This window comes from Melopsittacus undulatus, chromosome Z, assembly GCF_012275295.1.
Source record: "Melopsittacus undulatus isolate bMelUnd1 chromosome Z, bMelUnd1.mat.Z, whole genome shotgun sequence".
In the NCBI taxonomy this organism is placed as follows: Eukaryota; Metazoa; Chordata; class Aves; order Psittaciformes; family Psittaculidae; genus Melopsittacus; species Melopsittacus undulatus.
In genome coordinates, this window is record NC_047557.1 from 54,033,788 (window position 1) to 54,049,076 (window position 15,289).

The 15,289-nt window shown below is 42.6% G+C and overlaps 1 long non-coding RNA gene across 1 annotated transcript; it reads right to left on the reverse strand.

Moving 5' to 3' along the window:
* Positions 1-458: 458 nt before the first annotated feature.
* LOC115947438 (uncharacterized) lies at positions 459-3,721 on the reverse strand. The gene is made up of 3 exons (XR_004081362.1): positions 3,703-3,721; positions 3,109-3,178; positions 459-2,168 (listed from the first exon to the last, which is right to left on the reverse strand). It is a non-coding gene; the product is annotated as an uncharacterized lncRNA (long non-coding RNA).
* Positions 3,722-15,289: the final 11,568 nt, after the last annotated feature.

Here is a 15,289-nt window from a genome sequence, read left to right on the forward strand (position 1 = left end):
GTCTGAGAAACAGGGACGTGGCACATGTATGCATGTGCACATGTACACACACAGTCACAGAGGTGGCATTATACAACTTCCCATAAAATCTGTTGCAACATGCTTTTGAGCTGTGCAGCTGCAGGACCTGAAAAGCAGGCTTTCAGTAGTTGCTATTCTTACATTTTACTGCTTTGTTGTTTTGAGTTTTTTGTTTTTTTGTTTTTTTTTTTTTTTTGTATTTAACAGCAGAAATTACTGTGGCTTCAGTCCATGTCATACTGAAATGTGCTGTCTCAGTCATTGTTACAGACTTGTCATAAACATTTACTTCATCCCTCACACAAAATTATTTTATACTTTAAGCAGGAAAAAGAGATAAACAAATGTCCAAAGGTCATTGTGTATTTTGTTTAAGGGCCTAAAGTAGAAAAAAATACCACCAAAACACCTCTTTCCTTACTAATTTCCTTGCTCCTCAACATCTTTATTCTCTTTGACCATTACAGAGCAAAATTCAGAAGCATTAAATAAGAGTATTCTTTGCAGTCATTACTCATATGCAATGTCATGTAGGTAATTTGGTGCATTGACTGCTGCCTGAACCACAGCCAGAAATCTCAACAGGGCTTGCAAAGCATGACCAACACAGAGTGTACAAACTCAGCAGGTCAAATATTTTGCTGTATCAACTGGATGCTACCTGAAATTGTCGCTATAAACCTAACAAGGATGGGTTTAAACAACAGTTTAGGCACCACATAAAATGCCAGTGACTGCTGGATGTATGAATCAGCTGTCCTCTGAGTTTTATGGGGAAGATTTCTTTCCCAGTGTAATTTCCTCTTTTCAGACTGAAAAACTTACAAAAACACACATTTTCTCGCAGGGATCATTACAAAAATGGCAGAGTGGTGATCTGTCTGATCTAATCCAACAGCTGGCACCTCAGCCATTTGTTTGCTGGGCTGCCCTGTGGCTTTCTGTGGCATCTCCCCACAGCTAAACAAGGGCTCAGAGAAAAGGTTACTTGCTCTCAAGTCCTGTGTAGAACCACCACATTGACACTCAGTTATTGTTAGTAATCAGGCAATTATTTCATTAATGTGTAATTGAGCAAACTGCTTGGAGATGATTCTATGGTTCTATGTTATGATCTAGGAAATGGTACGACAATTCCCAGATTTTCCATTGCACTGGGAAAAGATTTCTTTCTATCGAGAATGTGACAAAGTTTCCTGGTTTATATATTTTTCAGAACTCCTGACTACAGACATATAAATGTTTTCCTGAGAGAAACCAAATACTACCTCTTTCAAGCCAGTAAGCTGGTGCTCTTTGAGAACTCATGAGAAAGGTGATGCTGGCTGCAGTTCAGGACAACTTTCTGTGGACATGCATTGCACAGACTCTCCTTAGATACAGTTTTATCCAACCCAGAGAAGAGTGAGGTCTTTCTGGAGCTGCATAAAACAGTTAGAGCTGGGGATCGGTGGCAGCTCTAGTCTCCACAGCCCATGAGGGCTACAAGATGACAGTGAGGAACTCCTGCTCCAGCTGCCTGACATCGTTCTGGCAGGAGGGAAAGTGCTAAGGGCCAGGTCTGCACTCATTACTGAATCAGCAAAACTCCCAGCAGGAAACAAAGAGGAAAAGACAACTCATAGTGTCTTCTTCAGCAAGGCCCTCAGGCTGCTCAAGTGTTTCTTTTCAACCAGTCATTTCTCACCCTGCTTTCCCAGGGGCACAGGTAACTTACTCATGAGAAGGCTTCCCTGGGCAGCAGCCCAAGCACAGCAGAAGTCTGTGCTTCCTAAACATCATCACCTGGAACGAGAAACTTTTTTTTGACAGATTGTATTTGTAACAGGTTGGGACTAATCTAGTCCATGGAGGTCATTAATACTCATTTATCCAGCACAGGCACTACCACAGTGTCAAAACAAGAAAGTTCTTGGATGGTCAGTTGATATTGAAACTACAGGAAACTGAATCCAATGTGTTCTTCCCATGGCACTCTCATCTTCGGTGCATGTTTCTGTGACTTTCCAACTTCATCTTTCAGTGTTGTAGTCTCTCTGGTTTTGGTCATGATTTCTGCAATATCTGGTATATATCTGAAAGCTGGAGATCTTGCCCATCTGTCTCTAAATTAGTATTGCCAGGTTTTACTGTATCTTACAAAAGTCCTGCTTCCAAAGAAACAGACATGAGTCAGCATACACAGGAACTTCAGGAAATGGAAATATGCATAAGGGAGAGGGGAAATCTTATACAGTGTCAGGATTGACCTCCTCTGAGCATGAAGAGACAAAACTTTTGTGGTTAGTGTCAGTTTTGCTAAATGCTTGTTCAGTCAAGTTTCTGACCTGTCTGTTCCATGTGCTTGTATATAAGTATCCTCAGCTGCTTGGCCACTAAATTCAGATGCAGTAGAAGTTTAGAGACTTTACATTACCTGCAAGCTTTCTGAAAATAAGCTGCAGAAAAAAAAGCCCAAATGCCCCTTGACTCTTGGAGAAAAACCTAAGCTGTGTGGTTTTAGTGAGCCACTGTGGAAAATGTTGTTCCCTTCATCACATTTTTTGTCTCCCAAGAAATGACTCAGACTTACCCGCACCTTTCAGCCCTCTCTTCCGTATGCTACACCCTGTCTAGTTAAAGTTCATGGCTACAAATTGTAGAACTGAGTCATTTGTGTTTCCTCACAGTTTTTAAGTTTTTAAGGCTTTTAAGTTTTCCTTAAAGTTTTGCCATGGGACTTTCATAGACAGCATGTTTGTTGAGGACCTGTCCCATATGTATGCTTAGATACATACATATGTATACAAGTAGGTGTAAGCAGAAGTAAAGGAAGTAAATAAAGATGTAATACAGCCTTCTTCAAACAATTCAGGAAGAAATTTTTCATAAAATTTAAAAAAGAGTGCCACAGAAGAGCTGAAGACATCTATTTTAGCTAAACATGTGCAAGAGATGGATGGAGAGAGAAAAAACATTTGCAAAAAATCCATCTTTCTATTCTTGCAAGAGCTCCAGACCAGTGAAATATGTTCCATGTTATGATACAGAGAGAAAACAGAGCAAGAGAAGTGAAGCACAAAGTCATTTTTTTTCAGTGTTACCCACCTTATTTCTACAAGTTAACAGTACATGTCAGTAGTATTTAACAAATGATCCCCATCTTTGAAATTTTGACCTGTCAGGAGCATAATGTGTGGAAAAAAAAAACCCCAAAACATTCTTTAATTGAGATAACATTGCACCATGCAACAAAAGAACTTCAAATGATAGAAAAAGAAAGAAAAAGAAATGATAGTGTCGTGGTTTAAACCAAGTCCCCCAAAATCCCGAAGAGTTAGGAAGGAGAATCCAAGGAATGTAGCCCCCACGGATTGAAATAAGAACGATTTAATCTAACCTTAGACAAAACCCAAATCCGCTCAGATCTGTTCTTATCTCAAACCCTCGGGCCCCACGTTGGGCGCCAAAAACTGTCGTGGTTTAAACTAAATCTGCACATTTCCCCCTTTGTTTCCCCTCCCCCCCTCCCCCCCCCACCTTCCCACTCCCGGAGGGATGGGAAAGAGGGCCAGAGGAATACAACTCCCACGGATTCAGGTAAAATCAGTCCAGCAATCAAGGTATAACAGAAATCACTGCCGGTACCAATAACAAATCAATGTTAGAGGAGACAAACAGGGAGAGAGAATACGATACTACCCGCCGCCACGAGGCCAGCCCAGAAGAGAGAACTCACCCCCCCCCGGCCCCGCCCCCGCCCCCCTCCTGGCCAGCTTCCTGTTCCCTCTCCGAGCCCAGCCCTTGAGGAGAGAGCTAGCCCCTCCCCTCCTGGCCAGCTTCCAGTCCCCTCCCCGAGCAGGACGTGCTGTGGTATGGAATACCTCCCCGACTAGCCCAGACCAGGCGCCCTATCTCTCCCTCCTCCCTGGCAGAGCATGAGCTACTGCTGAACCCATGACAGATGGTAAGGTAATTCTGTTCAAAACTACTCACAGCAAAACCTGTAGTTTTAACCTAGCTGTTCCAAATAGCATCATACAGAAATTATAAATGCTTGTTCAAAATATATCACAAACTTATATGTGGAAACACTCTAGGTTTCTCAACAAATCTCAAGTCCTGAGTAGAGAAGTGGTGAATGATGTGCTAGCAAGCTCTGGAAGAAGACTTCTTCCAGGAGTCTATTTGGAAAGAACAAGAAGAAACAAGGAACAGTCTCAATCACAACCTCCTTCTCATGAGGGCAGAAAGTTCACTGCTTAAAATACGTGAATGGTGATACCTTCTTAAAAATAAAGCTTTATATGGAGGCTGGGAGGCCTGAGAAAGAAATTACCATTGACAGCCTTCTGCCTCCTGATTAGGCAGAGCAGCACATAAGGCAAGCTTCAGGGGCAGAAATCCAAGAAGAGTGCTCTCAACACCTTGAGGTACAGCTACTCCTTCTGGATTGCACAAAAAATCATGTGGAGCAACACTGTGGTCTTCAGTCTCATATTTCTCTCGATGCTAAGAAAATATTTTTCTTGTAGCAGCACTGTCCTTTAAAACCACTTTGTGTTTACAGATCCCGAATTCTCTGTCCTCCATGAATTGAAGAAAGAAGAGGTAGAGAGAAAGTGACTATAGGATTGTATACAGTTGGCTTAATTCACAGTAGCAGTCCTTTCCTCACTGAAATCTGAAGCTCAGAAAATTGGCTCAAACAAAATTAGTTGTGAATAGAGCAGCAAATACATGATGGATGGCACAGAGCTGTAAGCAGAGCAACCTTCTCATCTTTGTTGACATCATGAGACAAAATCTTACAGGAGGCTACGCCCAATTATGTTTATTCACATGTGCAATCACACTGAACTCAAAAGAGACACCTGAGTGAAAGAAACCTGGATTTCATTCTGACTGAAACTAAGCAATTATTTTGAGACACACTACTATAAACAGTCATTCAGTGCTTCCAGGACTGAATGCATACAGTTTATTAACATGTGTCAGGCTTATGTTAAGGCTCCTACAGCAGGTAAATGAAGGCAATGCAATGCTCATCTGTAACTAGCTTTTCACACTTCTCACTCATGAAAAAAGTTGACCTAAAATACCAGGAATTGGATTTTATTTTCAGTTCTTAAACATAAAACTTTATCATAAGCTAAATTTGAATATTAAATGTTAACTTAAGTGATTGGTAGTTCAATATTTTTTCAATAATTTATCAAGATTCTGTAGGTTAAGTGGTTAATTTAAGTAAGAAAAAAGAAGAAAATCAATACAGGTCTGAATGCACCTAGTAACATATTCAAATGTGTCCAAGGTCCAAATTAGCAAAACATCCTTTCATTACATTGTATTAGAAGATACCAATTACTGAAGCCACATTACTCCTGGTTAAAAAAATTACTTGGCAGCTTTCAGAAGGATAAGTTTAGACTATGCAGCTATGAAAAGAAGGAAGATTTTTAGGATAGAGAAAGATCTGTGAAACCCAAAGCATGTTAGAGGAGAATTCTTTCTCAACATATGACAGGCCTGGGAAGGCAAGTTTGTGCCCATTTAAAACAACCAATATTTAAAAAATACTTGATTTTTTTTTGTCTCAGGCTTAAACAACTCTGTACAGCTCAATTTGTTTTAATTTTAGAGGATTTTCTTTTTCAGAGTATGCTTCTTGAATTACCCAGCTACAATTCTCAGACAGGAATGAAAAATATGAAAAGATGGGCTATGCTACAGGGGCTCACCCAAATGAGTATAAGGAAAATTAACCTAAAGGGGTTAAATAGCAAGTTTCTTGCCAGAAATTGTTTGCCATTTACACAGAAAATCAACTGCACATATATGCTATATTCTCCATAGAAATGTACATTTTGTTGAACTCATTTTTTCCAAAACATAATTTATCTTTCTGTCACATAAAATATGATAATGAACTGATTTATGCTTTGGCATGGATTCCATTATATTCCAATTCCAAATAATAATCAATAAATCAAAATAAATAAACAAGTGTTGAACTCAAAAAAAACATCTCAGTGGACATTATAAATCTACCATTAATTACAGTGTATGGCTTTTTGTTCTAAGTTTGAACATTTTCTGGCCATAGACAAGTTTGTGCAAACATTAAAAGACACAAAATTAGTTCTGACTGCTGCAAATTCATGTTTCATGAGGAAGACACAGAAGGGTGCTATCTAAAAAGACCTCGGGAGCAATGTCTATCAAGCTCAAAAACAAGCCACTGTTCACACACTGATTGTAGGAATTTTACTAAATTTTGATGACCAAGAGATTTTGTGGTCAGATACACTAGTGTGAATTTTACAGTGAAACTAGATTTATTAGAGAGGGTCTAGCAGATGTCAATAGAACATGGTCTGATGATGCACTACATCACATTAAAGATATTAAATTCAAGAAGTTCCCGAAGTCAATATTATTTTGTATTAATTTCTTCCATGCAACACCATGATTTAAAGACTTCCAGGACTTGCCTATTCCTCTGCAGGGTTTATTTGCTTATACCATGATGTACAGTAATGAGGACTAATTAAACACTAACGAGTCTCCCAATGTCCTGCTGCACTGGGAAAAAATTAAACATGCCACCTTGTTTCAGAAAATGATGCTCAGAGTAGAGGGTAGCTGAGTCTGATGTCTCCAGTGCATTCCAGAATAATTATAAAAAAAAACCAAACTCATCAGCTTTTCTGATGCACTGTAACTTCAGTGAGAACAACCTGTGGTGGCTGAGATGTCCCAGACTTATTACAGTGGAAGAAAGGAAGTGTGGCATGAGCTTTTTTTTGTGAGAATGGTCTTAAAGCTTGATGGTACACCTGCACATTGAGCTCTGTTGGATTGCGACTTGGAGTAAAGATATAATACTTCTGATGTTCTGAATACTGTGTTAGTATTCTGTACCCACAGAACAAAATTTGCAGCCATAATGGGGTGAAAAAAAGGGAGAAAAGAAAATAAATCTATTTTCATCTCTTCTGACTGTTGCCACACAGGTATAAAGGTGGAGGTGGTAAACCTGAAGTGTCATTGCTAAGAAAGATGAGAATATAAATAAGAAACTGCAGGTAGGACCCTTCTAAAGGACATCTGTGATGTATAGTGGTCCTAAGAACATGTTTCACTTTTTCCTGAATGCCTCCTCAGCTACTTTTTCTTCTGCCCCTACTGCTCCACCAAAAGCTGGAGTAAGGTGTTGGCCAAATAGCACTACAGCAGAAGCAGCAAGGAAGGAACCTCTCAAAATTATGAGTGGAAACCCATTCACTGTTAGTGGTTGTCATGGTTTTAATCACCTTAATTTTAGGCAAACTTACTGAAAAATCCATGAGGAATAACCAAATCAAGGAAATCTGGGGACTTTTATAATTTCGCTTTGCTCCCACTGAAGAGGAAGAGGCACCATTGTCACATGTCTGGGAAGTCAGAGATCTTAGTATTTGGTCTGGTCCCAACCCCACAGTAGTGGTGTCAGTTGCTTCAGTGGTGCCATATGGATGAAGTTGCCGATGTCCCTGGGGAGCTCAGTGACTCACAGTGGCTACAAGGAACTTGACAGAAAATGGATATTGATGCTAAAATCACAGTGCTGTGACATTAGCAACAGAACATGGTCACATTGGAGACCATCACTAGAGCTTCCACATGCAGCCAGAGCTGATAGTCCATTCACCATACACACAGCTCTTTTCTAAACAGTTTTTTACTGTTTTACCCCTTGCAGGTCCATTGCATGTGTTCAACCTTGAAGACTAATAGCCTGTGGCAGGCCAGATAGTCCATACAACATTTTTCCTCTGCTCTGATTAGATTAGCATACGCCTCCATCAAGAATAATTGTGCATAAAAATTTAAAAGGCAGTTTCCATGACAACTTGAATAAATGTCTTTGAAATTTGACTTCTGTGAGCACATTTTGCCAGTAGAACTAGGTTACTGAAATACCTCATGGAGAAAATGGATTAAACAGGTAAAGAATTTAAGGTGACACTACGGGAGGGTGAAATCTGCACTATGTTTAGACAGCTCCAAGCACAAGCCTGGTCTGGAAATGGGATCCTCATTGCTACCCAAGTTTCAATGAACACATCAGTGAATTAATTTATGCTAAGAATGGCAATTCATGTGAAAATAAACTTTACCATTTATTTGTTTTCCATACTTGCTCTAAGATCTCTGTCATCACCATGATTTAATGAAGAAACTATCCAAAACTGTCAGCAGTTTTCACTGACACTGTTCCCACACCTATTTACTGCAAATATATGTTGTGGGGCTGACAATCCACAGTTATTTCTGATACAGAAACTGTAACTTGGAAACAAGAATTGTCTGAGAATATTCAGTTATTCCAGTGGCATTGTGTAAAGCAGAGTAACCTGTAATCACAGATTCAGAGAATCACAAGGGTTGGAAGGGACCTCGAAAGATCATCTAGTCCAACACCCCTGCAAGAGCAGGGAAACCTAGAGTACATCACACAGGAACTTGTCCAGGCGGGCCTTGAATATCTCCAATGTAGGAGACTCAACAACCTCCGTGGGCAACCTATTCCAGTGCTCTGTCACTCTCACAGTAAAGAAGTTTTTCCTAATGTTAACGTGAAAACTCCTATGCTCCAGTTTACATCCATTGCCCCTTGTTCTACCACTGGATATCACTGAAAAAAACCTAGCTCCATCATCCTGACACCCACCCTTTACATATTTGTAAACACTGATGAGGTCACCCCTCAGTCTCCTCCAAGCTAAAGAGACCAAACTCCCTCAGCCTCTCCTCATAAGGGAGGTGTTCCACTCCCTTCATCATCTCTGTGGCTCTACGCTGGACTCTTTCAAGCAATTCCCTGTCCTTCTTGAACGGAGGGGCCCAGAACTGGACACAATACTCCGGATGTGGCCTCACCAAGGTGGGGTAGAGGGAGAGGAGAACCTCTCTTGACCTACTAACCACACCCTTTCTAATGCACCCTAGGATGCCATTGGCTTTCTTGGCCACAAGGGCACATTGCTGGCTCATGGTCATCCTCCCTTTCCCCTTCACTACTTTCCGGTAGGTCAACCCCCAACCTGTACTGGTACATGGGGTTGTTCTTCCCCAGATGCAAGACTCTACACTTGCCTTGTTGAATTTCAACAAGTTTCTCCTTGCCCAACTCTCCAGCCTGTCCAGGTCTCGCTGAATGGCAACACAGTTTTCTGCTGTGTCAGCCACTCTTCCCAGTTTAGTGTCACAAGCGAACTTGCTGAGGGTACACTCAGTTCCCTCATCCAGGTCGTTGATGAAAATATTAAACAGCACTGGTCCCAGCACCGACCCCTGAGGGACTCCACTAGTCACAGACCTCCAGCTAGATTCAGTGCCATTGACCACAACTCTCTGCCTTCTTCCTTTCAACCAGTTCTTCATCCACCTCACTACCTGATCATCAAGCCCACACTTCCTTAGCTTAGCTATGAGGATGCTGTGGGAGACAATATCAAATGCCTTACTGAAATCAAGAAAAAACACATGCACTGCTCTACCATCATCCCTCCACCTAGTTACTTCCTCACAGAAGGCTGTAAGGTTGGTCAAACATGACTTCCCCCTGGTAAAACCATGTTGGCTGTTCTTAATGACCCCCCATCCTTGATATGTCTAGAGATGGTGTCAAGAATAACTTGTTCCATCACCTTTCCAGGGATGGAGGTAAGGCTGACCAGTCTATAATTACCTGGGTCCTCCTTCTTGACCTTCTTATAGACTGGCATGACATTTGCCATCCTCCAATCCTCAGGCAACTCTCCTGTTTCTCACGACTTACCAAAGATGATGGAGAGTGGACTAGCAATGACCTCCGCCAGCTCCCTCAGCACCCATGGGTGTATTCCATCCGGACCCATCAATTTATAGATGTCCAGATTGCATAGCTGATCCCTAACCCAATCCTCATCTACCAAAGCAAACTCCTTATTTGTCCTGACTCCTTCTGGGGCTATAGGAATCTTGGCCCCCCTGGGAGAATCTGCAGTACTAAAGACAGAGGCAACGAAGGCATTCAGCACCACTGCCTTCTTTATATCCTCTGTCTCCAGGGCACCCTTCTTGTTCAGCAGTGGGCCTATATTGCCTCTTGTGTTAGTTTTATTCACTATGTATTTGAAGAAGCCCTTTCTATTGTCCTTAACCCGACTAGCAAGATGAAGTTCCAAAGAGGCCTTAGCTGTCTTAATTGCCTCCCTATATCCTCTAACAACTGTCCTATTTTCTTCTGAATATCATGAATAGAAAGAACACTTTTTTCCTATTAAATCAATGTTTTTTTGGACACACTACTGTCTTACTCTTAATAAAAAGAAATCAAAGTGAGATAAATGTGAGATTAGATCTTCATGGATACAGAAAACATTTCATGCAGCATAAATCACTTATATTGGCAAATGTTAAATTGTTAGTGTCAATGTTTACTACTATGTTTCCCTAATCACTGAGGTTTTGAAGGGTTTTCAGAACATATACAGGTTTGTGTTTCTGCTCTACAGTTTAATTCTGACCCCAGTGAAATGAACAAGAGCTTTGACTGACTTCAGCCATCCCTCTCAGGATCCAGCCCCTAGATTCTCAGCTGCGAAGTATATTTATCCACAGATTTCACACTATCTAGAAATTTTCCTTTTGCTGAGTAGATACAATTTCAAATTGGATTTTTCACTTCTGATTAGTTTAGGAGGATCGGGCAGGTTAATAAATGGTTAAAAGTGTGGTGTCACAGTCAAGGGTTTGGGTGTCTTGAATACGGGACCCAGGTTTGTAGGCCAGCTCTACTGGGGGCTGGTGGAGCTGCTCTGGTAAAGAAAGTGAAGAGAGGTTTTGGTAGGAGACTTGCCAAACTTGCCAAGGATGTTTTAAACTAGATGTGTTGGGGGAGGGGGGAATCATTCCATCCCAACACACCCAGTCAGTTGCCAGCACCTATAATAAATGCTCAGAGCAATGTAGTGATATTCCAGCTGCTACAACCAAAGAGCCAGCTTCATTTGGAGCTCGGCTCAGATGCCTCTATACAAATGCCCGTAGCACGGGGAACAAACAACAGGAATTAGAGATGTGAGCACATCTACAGGGCTATGATATAATAGGCATCACAGAAACATGGTGGGATGGCTCCTTTGACTGAGGTGTTGGAATGGAAGGTTACAGGCTCTTCAGAAAAGACAGGCCTGGTAGGAGGGGAGGGGGAGTTGTCTTTTATGTTAGAGATAGGCTGGAGACTATGGAACTCTCTCTGGGGACAGGTGATCAGTTAACAGAAAGTTTATGGGTCAGGGTTAAGGGGAAATCGGTGATGGAAGACATTACTGTGGGGACCTGTTACAGATTGTCTGATCAAGAGGAACCTGTGGATGAAGAACTCTACAGACAAATAGGAAAAGCCTCACGCTCACAGGCCCTTGTTCTCATGGGGGACTTCAACCACCCTGACATCTGCTGGGGCGACGGTACGGCCCGGCACAAACAATCCAGGCGGTTTCTCGATTGTGTGAAAGACAACTTTCTTCTGCAAGCAGTAGAGGAGCCGACAAGGAGAGATGTCCTGCTTGACCTCGTGCTCACCAACAGGGAAGGGCTCATTGGAAATGTGACTCTCCAGGGAAGTCTTGGATGCAGTGATCATGAGATGGTCGAATTCGAGGTCCTCAAGACAGTGAGAAGAACGTGCAGCAAGCTCACTGCCCTGGACTTCATGAGAGCAGAGTTTGGGCTCTTCAGGAACCTGCTTAGCAAAGTTCCATGGGATTTAGCCCTAGAGGGCAGGTGGGGCCCAAGACTCTTGGTTAATATCCAAGGATCACCTGCTACAGGCTCAGGAGTGTTGCATCCCCACCAGAAGGAAGTGCAGCAGGAGGGCCAGGAGACCTCCTTGGATGGATAAGGAGCTGCTGACGAAAATTCACAGGAAAAAATAGGTTTATAAAAGGTGGAAGCAAGTACAGGTGGCCTGGGGTGAATACAAGGATGTTGTCCGGGAAGTTAGGGACAGGGTTAAGAAAGCTAAGGCCCAGTTAGAGGTTAACTTGGCAAGGGATGTTAAAGATAACAGGAATGGATTTTATGGGCATGTAGCGTCTAAAAGACAGAGCAGGGACGACATAGGCCCCATCCAGGAGCTTTTGGGAGAACTGGCTACACAGGATTTGGAGAAGGCTGAGGTTCTGAATGGCTTCTTTGCCTCGGTCTTCAATGGCAAAGGCTCTGACCACACCACCCAAGTCTTGGAAGGCAGACACAGGGACTGTGAAAACCTAGACCTTGGGCCCACTGTACGAGTGGATCTGGTTTGAGACCATCTTAAGAACCTGAAAGTACACAAGTCCATGGGGCCTGATGAAGTCCATTCGCGGGTCCTGAAGGAGCTGGCGAATGAAGTTGCAAAGCCACTGGCCATCATATTTGAAAAATCATGGCAGACAGGTGAAGTTCCAAAAACAGGGAAAAAGGAAATATAACTCCCATTTTCAACAAGGGGGAAATGGATGATTCAGGGAATTACAGACCAGTCAGGCTCACCTCTGTGCCTGGAAAAATCTTGGAGCAGATTCTCCTGGAAGGCATGCTAGGGAACATGAAAAAGAGAAATGTGCTTGGTGACAGCCAGTATGGCTTCTCTAAGGGGAAATGCTGCCTGACCAATTTGGTGGCCTTCTATGACAAGGCTACAGAGGTGATGGAGAGGGGTCAAGCAGTTGATGTCATCTACCTGGACTTGTGCAAAGCATTCGACACTGTCCCGCATGACATCCTTGTCTCTAAAGTGGAGAGACATCAATTTGATAGGTGGACCACTCAGTGGATAAAGAACTGGGGGATTGCCGCATGCAAAGAGTTGTGGTCAACGGTTCAATGTTCGGCTGAAGACCAGTAACGAGTGGTGTCCCTCAGGGATCGGTGTTGGGACCGGGCTTGTTTAACATCTTAGATGCTGACATGGAAATTGGGGTTGAGTGTGCCCTCAGCAAGTTTGCCGATGACACCAAGCGGTGTGGTTCTGTTGATAATGCTAGAGGGAAGGAATGCCATTCAGAAGGACCTTGACACGCTTGTGAGGTGGGCTTATGCCAACATTGTGAAGTTTAACCATGCCAAGTGTAAGGTCCTGCACCTAGGTCGGAGCAATCTCAGCCACAGCTACAGTTTTAGCAAAGAAGAAATTCAGAGCAGCCCTGCAGAGAAGGACTTGGGGTTGTTAGTCAATGAGAAAATGAACATGAACCAGCAGTGTGTGCTTACAGCCCAGAAAGCCAACCGCATCCTGGACTGCATCAAAAGGAGCGTGACCAGCAGGTCAAAGGAGGTGATCCTGCCCCTCTTCTCTGCTGTCGTGAGACCTCACTTGGAGTATTGTGTGCAGTTCTGGTGTCCTCAACATAAAAAGGACATGGTGCTGTTAGAACATGTCCAGAGGAGGGCCGCAAGGATGATCAGGGGACTGGAGCACCTCCCATATGAAGACAGGCTGAGAAAGTTGGGGCTGTTCAGCCTGGAGAAGAGAATGGTGCGTGGAGACCTCGCAGCAGCCTTCCAGTATCTGAAGGGGGCCTATAGTGATGCTGGTGAGGGACTATTCATTAGGGACTGTAGTGATAGGACAAGGGGTAACTGGTTGAAACTTAAACAGCAGAGGTTTAGGCTGGATTTAAGGAAGAAATTCTTTACTGTTAGGGTGGTGAGGTACTGGAATGGAATTGGTTGCCCAGGGAGGTTGTGAATGCTCTATCCTTGACAGTGTTCAAACCCAGGTTGGATGAAGCCTTGGATGATATGGTTTAGTGTGAGGTGTCCCTGGTGATGGCAGGGGGGGTGGAACTGGATGATCTTAAGGTCTTTTCCAACCCTAACTATTCTTAAGGTCCTTTCCAACCCTAACTATTCTTTGATTCTGTGATTCTATGAGATGTGAGTGGTTGCAGCTCTGGCTTCAGCTCTGTCATTTTACGTGGTTTAAAATGCCATCCAACAGAAGGAGGCCCAAACCTGTGACAACAAGCAAAGCCATGGGAATATAACACAGGAGACATGCTCTGCAACTAATCCACTTGTTTAAAGTTCATAGTTTTGTAAACATTGCACACACTGGATATATTCTGTAAACCAGGCTGGATGTAGTCTCAACAAATCTTTAAAAAGAGCTGGCATGCCAGTCTGTGGGAAAGTAAAGATCATCTTTGACTTCAAGTTTTATGTAAGATTTTTGTCTTATTTTAAATTAAATTATATTTATGTGGTGATGTTTAATGAAAGTATTTGGTTTTGGTTCTTTTTTCTTTTTAGCTTTTTTTTTGCATGGAATTGTAAATATCTTGAGTAGAAAAGACTATTTATAAACCTCATGATGTACTTGGAAGACAAACTGTGAGTGTAACACAAAATCAAACTTCAAAAATTTTGTCAGGAGTTCTTTAACTATGTTAAGTGAACTAAGTGTTCCATAGTGCTTGCCATGGAGATCCTAGAAGGACAGCACGACCCTGTCTTCCCTTGGCTTCATACCATTCTCTCATCAGAGTTTTCCCACCCTGCCATAAGCCCACATCCCCAGGCACAGGAGGTATATTCACTTCTCCTTGTCCCTGTCTGCATGCCTGAGCACAGAAGCTGAATGGCTGGTTGTTGTCACTGTCCTGGTTCCACTAGTCCGGCACAAAAGGACTTGGCCAGGTTTCCACATATCAATGAGCTCACCATGTACTTTAGTTTATATTACCATTATTCCTTCTCATATAAACAACCTGTACCTATTTTACTTTTTCTGTAGTGGCCCTGATTTTCTTCATTTTGCACCCTTGTTTGGTAATTTCATCCTTGCTCACTGGCCCCGCAGGAAAGAATCCCTTTACTTGCATTCGGATGGTGAGTGATGGTGCTCCTCACTCTGAGACTTTCTTTCCTCTACCTTTGATGCATAAAAATGTCTCCTGGGGCTGCTTTTATTGCTTCAGCCCAAGTTAGGACTGATCACCTTTCCTGTCCTGTTTTGTCCAGGGTCTGACACTCTCCTTATGAGCATAGAACCAGGTAACGGTTAGCTGTATGAAGGCACACTCTCTCTGAACATCTGGTGGACAGATTCTCTAACCAGCACAGGCAGAATCTGTTTTGCTTTCTGCGATCCAAAAGTCTTTGGAACTGCTGTTTTTTTAGTTTTCATGTTGCTTGTGTGAAAGATAGCTTTGCAGTTTTCAAATTCTTTATTGTGAGTAGCTAATTTAGCTAATTCTGTTTGTTTGGA